The sequence below is a fragment of the Artibeus jamaicensis genome, unplaced genomic scaffold, assembly GCF_021234435.1.
Source record: "Artibeus jamaicensis isolate MK-2021 breed Jamaican fruit bat unplaced genomic scaffold, CSHL_Jam_final scaffold_833, whole genome shotgun sequence".
Classification (NCBI taxonomy): Eukaryota; Metazoa; Chordata; class Mammalia; order Chiroptera; family Phyllostomidae; genus Artibeus; species Artibeus jamaicensis.
In genome coordinates, this window is record NW_026522056.1 from 22583886 (window position 1) to 22590786 (window position 6901).

General features: G+C 45.2%; 1 long non-coding RNA gene across 2 annotated transcripts in view; it reads right to left on the reverse strand.

Moving 5' to 3' along the window:
• LOC128626635 (uncharacterized) overlaps window positions 1–1638 on the reverse strand; it is a 32405-nt gene extending 30767 nt beyond the window's left edge. The window contains exon 1 of one of the 2 annotated variants that reach the window (XR_008390627.1): window positions 1484–1638. This is a non-coding gene — a long non-coding RNA (uncharacterized LOC128626635). Of the gene's footprint in view, window positions 1–1332; window positions 1458–1483 lie in introns of those variants that run through there. The other variant, XR_008390626.1, reaches the window with a different exon arrangement.
• Between the last annotated feature and the right edge of the window lie 5263 nt (window positions 1639–6901).

Sequence of the window (6901 nt, forward strand, 5' to 3'; positions counted from 1 at the left end):
ATGGTCATCAGTTTGTCCGGAGTTCTTCCAGGGAATCTGAAGTTTAAGAAACTGATTCTTACATGTCCCAAACTTTGAGAATTTGTGTTCTAACTTTCACAGTCTGAACTGGGACAACATTCTCCAAAGGCAGAGGTAGGCTGGGCATAGCCAAATTCTAACCCTAGTTCTACATTTTGCTTCTGCGTGGTCAGTGGGGAGGAGAAGGGAAGCAAAGTTTCCTGGGACCGACTCAGCACAGTTACAAAACACAGTCACCTGTGTGCCCAGAGCAGCCAATGGCAACTGCCTGAGGCTAAGCAGTTGGCGGAATGGAACCAACAGTCCCACTGGGGTTAACACGCAATCCACTCGCCACAGGTGGCTACTGAAGACTTAAAATGGGGCTAGTTGAAATTGAGATTTAATGTAAGTATAAAATATATACCAGATTTCAAAGATTCAGTACAAAAAGCATATATAAAGTATTTAACATTTTCTAGCGAATGCACATTGAAATGATGTTACAGACATAATGCATTAAATAAAATATATTACAAAAACGAATTTTACTTGTTTGTTTCCTTTCCTGCATGAGGTTACTGGAAAGTTTAAATTGCTTCTGCCACTCACAGTGTATTTCTATTGGGCAGTAATGCTCCGGATCAATTCCCTATCTGGGTCTTCATTCACAGAACCCCTTGACCTTGGAGCATGCCCCTGCTGGATAACCCTGGATAAACGAGGGCTCCTTCCTCATTTCCATCTTTGCCAAGGGGTCCAAACTGTAATGTCCCCTCAGGAGAGAAAGGAGGAGACAGGACCGACCCAGCTCACACATTAGTCCAAAAAGCCTGCTGGACAGAAACACCCCCACAATATGGAGAAAGAGTCAAATGGTATAAATTGATCATTGAAAGGATAATAAAACCCCCAACAGTGTCCAAAGCTGTGTGTTGTAGAGTAACTCTGTCTCCTCTTGACTCGCTCCTACTGTTCCCATGGGGAAGGGGAGACTTGGGGGAGGGAACTGGTACCCCAGCTCTAGACAAGTCAAGAGCAAATATGGGCCACCTCTACTTCTCCTGGAGTAGACCTTGTACATGACGCAAGCCTGGCCGGTTCCATCAGCAGTGACTTTCAAATACAGTTTTGAAGAGTACTTCTTCAAAACGAGTCATTACATTCTCGTTCAGGTTCTTGGATCACCGGCCCGATGCCAATAAAGATACAATGAAAGCACTAGCAAACTTCTTTTCAAATGGCAGAGCAAGCAGAGATAAATTTGTGGGTGATTTGGGAGCATGGCAAATTTTATACCTAAAGAAAAGTGTAAGAAAAAGAGATTCCCACCTTGTTCTCTAAACTGGAACTGAAAATAACAACTCAGATGTGCTCCGACTGCTTGGCTACTCTGGGTGCTACGGCACCCTAAAATTCTACAACGATTCTCACAGTCTCTCTAGTCTCTGTCTTCTGGGCAGCTCCACTGAGGGCCTCTTACTTGTGTCTTCTGTCCTGGAGGGTCAGGTCACAGCCCCCGTGGGCCGACAAGCTCTCCACTTGAATCCCAAGGTGGGAGGGTCTTCCATGCCTAGGTCTTGAGTTAGTGGCCATAAAGCAACTTCAGTGAGTTACTCCAACTGTAGCCTCCTTACTCGTGGGCAGGAACTGCAATTCATGAGGGAAAACAAAACAAGACAAAACAACCCAATGTTTCAAAAGGCAAAGTTCGCAGCATCTTGTCAAGCCTTGGACTCAGGAGGGATCTCATTCACCAGCAGAAGGAACTGACCCAGACTAGAAATTACGTTAAATGACAGGGAGGGAAACTGTCCTTTTCCTGGTTCATAGCAGCCGCCTCCTGGGGATGCAGGAAGACCCCGGCTTCGCAGTCCACACTCCTGCGTTGTCCTAAATGGAGGGTGGCAATGTGGCTCAAGCAGCAGTACACCGAGTCACAGGCCTGCCTCCTGGTCACATACTCCATGTGGCGATGAGTTATTCCTCTGCCATATGGGTCAGAGGCCAGAGACTCTCCCAATTCCTCCATTTTTGTTTGGCTTATTGTAGATTTTCTGACAGGAAATGGGAATTTGGTTGATAATTACCAGGCGTACAGATAAGGTTTCCTCATTAAAGTCTCATAAAACCATGAAAATAAATCATTGCAAGTGGAAAGAGAAAGAAAATCTTCTGTTTAGACTTTTCCACGACCGTTTAGGCCAATTATTTTCCCTCTTCCAGCCCCGGCGACTTTATTTTCAGCTAGCATGGGGCCTGATAATCAGAGGAAAGAATTTAGAGACCTCACAGAACTTCTCTGATTTTAAGTTAATGGCTTGGTATGTCAAGGACAGGCCAAGCCTGGCAGAATAAATTATGGAAGTGCAGCTGAGGAAACACAGTAGAGGAAACCCACGTAATACGTGTCTGCAGATATGATATAAACATAAATAAATACTGCAATCTCAAGAAAATCGAAGGGGTTCATTTGGCCTGTCTGGGAGATGAAAGCCATTAGAAGTCATGGAGAGCAGGGACACTCCCAAATGAGACTCCACTAGGAATGAAAGCAAAGCACCCCTCCCACGGTCCCTCCAACGCCAGGCATCAGGGCCCTGATGGAGTTGAGTTTCTCCCAGGAATTTCCCAACTCAGCCACAAGCCCAGGAACTTCCCAAATTTTTTTTTTTTGGCCATCATTTCTCTGGCCCCAAGTCCCAGCCTTAACACCATTTTGCTTTCTCCAGAGTTAGTCTGGCCAGCCAATCAGAACAATGGTGGTACTGGATCAACAGGTGTCAGCAACGACCGTCAAGGTTTCACAGCAGGTTCCTGAGCAATATCTCACCTTGGATGGGTGGAGCTGGTGCCTCTTTCTCTATCGAATGCCCTACAAGAACAGGGAAAGAAACACACTCTAAGGTCAGTTAATAATTTCACACTAAAGTTAACCTGGATTGTTTATAAACCATTACAATGAAGATATTCAGGAGGGACCACTAGGTAGCAGGGTGACCAACTGGCTAGGTTTGCCAGGGACTGAGATCAATGTCCAGGGCTAAAACCAGACAAAGCTGGACAAGTTGGTCACCCTACTGGGTGGACCAGGGACAGTAACTGAAACCCGACACAGCGCTCATTTCACCTTCTCCTGCGAGACTGGAACATTTCTTAGGCAGTGACTACAACGTGCCAAAGTATAAGAAAGTTTTGATTTGAGCCTCTTTCCTCGCCTTTGGTGACAAGTACGAGACAGGCATGAGATCCAGCTGGAAGGCTCCATCTGCCCCAAATGTCTCCGTGAGTAGAAGTTACTGTCTCAGTCTGCTCAGCTGCCATGAGAAAATACCAGGCCGAGTGGCTTAAACAGACACTTATTTTCTCACAGTTCTGCAGGCTGAAAGTCCAGGACTCAGGTTCCAGCCAATTCTGTTTCTGGTGAGAACTCTCTTCCTGGCTTGCCGACAGCCAGCCACCTTCTCACTGTGTCCTCACAGGGCCTTTCCTGGGTGTGCAGGGACCAGGAGAGAGACGTAAAGGAAGCTCTCTTAATTAACGTTTCTTATTATAAGGACACTGATCCTATCAGGTCAGGGCCCCGCCCTTATCATCTTGTTTGACTTCAATTTTACTTCCTTAGAGATCACATGTCCAAATGCAGCCACACTAGAGGTTAGGGCTTCAATACAGAAATTTGGGGGAGACATAAACATTCCATCCGTAATAGTCATGTCACTCAATGAGAACTGACCAATTTTCAAGCCCCATTTGAGAAGATCCACTGAGAAAATGGATCTGACAGCCCTTGATAGACCAGAATGCCCCATGTGAGTTAAGCATACTGTGTAGACCAGGATGATGATGACTGGCCACCTGGATGGTGCTTCCTGTCTTTTGAACATACCCCTCTCTTCTTGTCCACCTTTCTCAGTGGGCAAGATGGACTATTCAGTTTGTCTGATGCTTGCCACTTGTTATTGGTGACTTCAAATGAGCCCTACAATTGCTTCCCTGAGACCCAAGATGCCAAGCCCCATTGCCACAGACACCTTCTTCTCCCCCCGCCCCCACTGCCCTCCTGCCCTACAGCACCTTCTGGTGCTGTAGCCAGAAACGTGGATCAATGGAGAGAGAAAAGGCAGCACTCTGGAGTCCAAAGTCACGGCCATGCTTCCCTTCTGGTGCCTGGCAACACTTCTGGGTGCTCTGTCCTGCCCATCTGAAGCTCCCAGACCAGGAAGTTATTTTCCATAAAATTGTATAAAGTCTCCAACTAGCCAGTTAACTTTACCCAATTCTCTCTCAGTCTTATTTGAAGATTCTGGGGGAATTACCAAGTATGGTAAAGAGGGCCTGGGCACTGTCTCTCTATCACCTGAGTCTCTATCTTGTTACCGTTTATCTTAAATTGAGACCATCCAGGCAAAAACGCGTTCCTAAATCTAAGTGTCCAGAGCCCAGAGTTAATCCCTCAGTTACCTGCACCTTCATGGAGGTCTCAGTCGGTACCATTTTCATGGGCTTTGCAGCTACATCTTCTGGGCCTCCATTACCCATTGTGAACCACACAGAGTCCTCCCCTCTGTTAAGTGTTGTGTGTGATGTGGCAGAGGGACAACCCCACTTGTCACAGGTGGTGTGTTCCTATGGCTCATCAGGCTGGTGTCAAAAATGTGTGTGAATGACTACACGAAGATTTGACTCTACCACCTGCTCCTGCATTGATGTACATGTTTACACTGGCTGTGATTTCATGGTGGGTACATCTGGGGACTTGGGGATAAGGGTTCAAGTAGAGAAGAACCGGGCATTAGTCATGAGAACACGTCTGATGTCCCAGCAGCGACTTGGCCTCTCCTGTCAGTGGGGGTCGTGGCCTGCATACATCACAGCAGCTGTGGCCGTTCCTGAGTGCACACGGCCCCCGAACATGTTTACCTACATTGGGATCGCCGCACCTCTGAACAGACAGCAAGGCCATTCAGAGCTTCAAGGCTGCTCATGTCCACACAAAGCATCCACCTGGGTCCATAAGCAGTTCAGTTTAGTCATGGGAACAAGATTGTGTGAAATTACAAAAGGCCAGAAAAAAGAATAAAAGAGTAACTGTACAGTGGAAAAGCCTGGCAAATGCTGCTTCAGAGAGGTGACCAAGGTCAAGATCAAGTCATAAATTATGTCGAAATGTACCCTTGATATGATGTGATGAAGATGGCACTTAACAACTGTGACCTTCCTTTTAAAAACCCGTAACTCCAGTCTGATCTTGAGGAAAGCATCAGACAATGCCAATGTGGCATCCTACAAAAACCTGACCAGCAGTCCTCACAGCGTCAAAGTCATCAGAAACAAGGACAGTCTGAAAGACGGTCACAGCCAAGGGGAGCCTAAGGAGACAAAACAACTAAATGTGAGACAGGATCCTGGATGGAATCCTGGATCAGAAAAGGACACAAGGGGAAAAGTAAGGAAATCTGAACGAACTATGGGCTTCAGTCAATGATAATGTGTGGCTATGGGTTCATTAACTGTGACAATGGTACCATCTAATGTAAGATGTTAATAATAAAGAAAAATCTGTGAAGGACATGGGAGGAGGGTATTTTCATGTAGTCAATACTCTGTGCCAACCCAACATATGCTCAACACTACGTGCTGAATTTTCCTGTAAATCCAAAACTGTTCTACAAAGTCTGTTAAAAATAACAAAACCCACATAAGGCAATGAGACTAGTTTGCCCAGGTGGAGGAATGTGTCAAGAATAAATAAAAATGTTTATTTGTATATCTATGGAAACTCATTAGATTTTGAGGGCATTGTACTAAGAGAAATGAGTCAGACAGAGAAAGGCGAATACCGTGTGATCTCACTTATATGTAGAATCTAAAACACACACACAAACTCATAGACATAGAGAACAGTTTGGCGGCTGCCAGAGGCAGGAAGTGGCGGGGACAGGTTGCAAAATGGGTGAAGGTTGTTAAAAGGTGTAAACTTCCAGCTACAAGGTGATGACTAAGTCCTGGTTTACTTTTTTAAAAAAGAAGAAATAAAATACCATCACGCCCTTGAACATGGAAGTCAGCTAAGGAGAAAACACTTTAATAATCTCGGTTTTAATTTTCTACTTTATCTACTTTTTAATACACAAAAAAAGCTTTAAAGGAATTGATGACAAAGTCACAGAGAAAGCTCACAGGTTGTACGATTCCAGTCATACGAAATCTCACCATAAGGGGTGAATCTACAGAAGCAGAAAGCAGATTCGTGGTTGCCAGGGGCTGGGGGAAGGGAGGAATGAGGAGTGAGAGCTCTTGGGGATGGGGTTTCCGTTTGGGGACCAGAAGAGAATTTGGAACTAGACAGAGGAGATGGTTGTACGACCATGTGAATGTACTAAATGCCACTGAATTCCTTTTCAAATGACTCATTTTAAAGAGAAAGAATTCACGGACAGGGACACAGGTGCTGGCTGGGGGTGGGCTGGTGGGGCGTGGGGGTGGAAGAGGGTATGGGGGATAAATAGTAATGGAAAAAATACAATAAAATGGTTTAAAAATTCATTTTATGTCAAGCAAATTATACCTCAATTAAAAAATAATGTGAGATAATAAAATAATTTTTAAATGCAATAATTCGATAACGATAATAAGACAGTGATGACAGGAACAAGCAATAACATAAACACCATGTATCATGTCTGTCTCCCATGTTGTTCTTTGTCAGAACTCTGAATGTTAATTCAGCACAATTGTACAAGTGTAAATGATCACATAAAATAAAAGCCATTTTTATTAGGGGAAAAAAACCCATCAGGAAGCAGTTCTAAGTCAAAACGGGACCGGACCGCAGGGCACCACTTACCAGGGTAGACCGGTGTGGGCACAGGGGTGGGCGCGGTGATGTGGGGCCTTC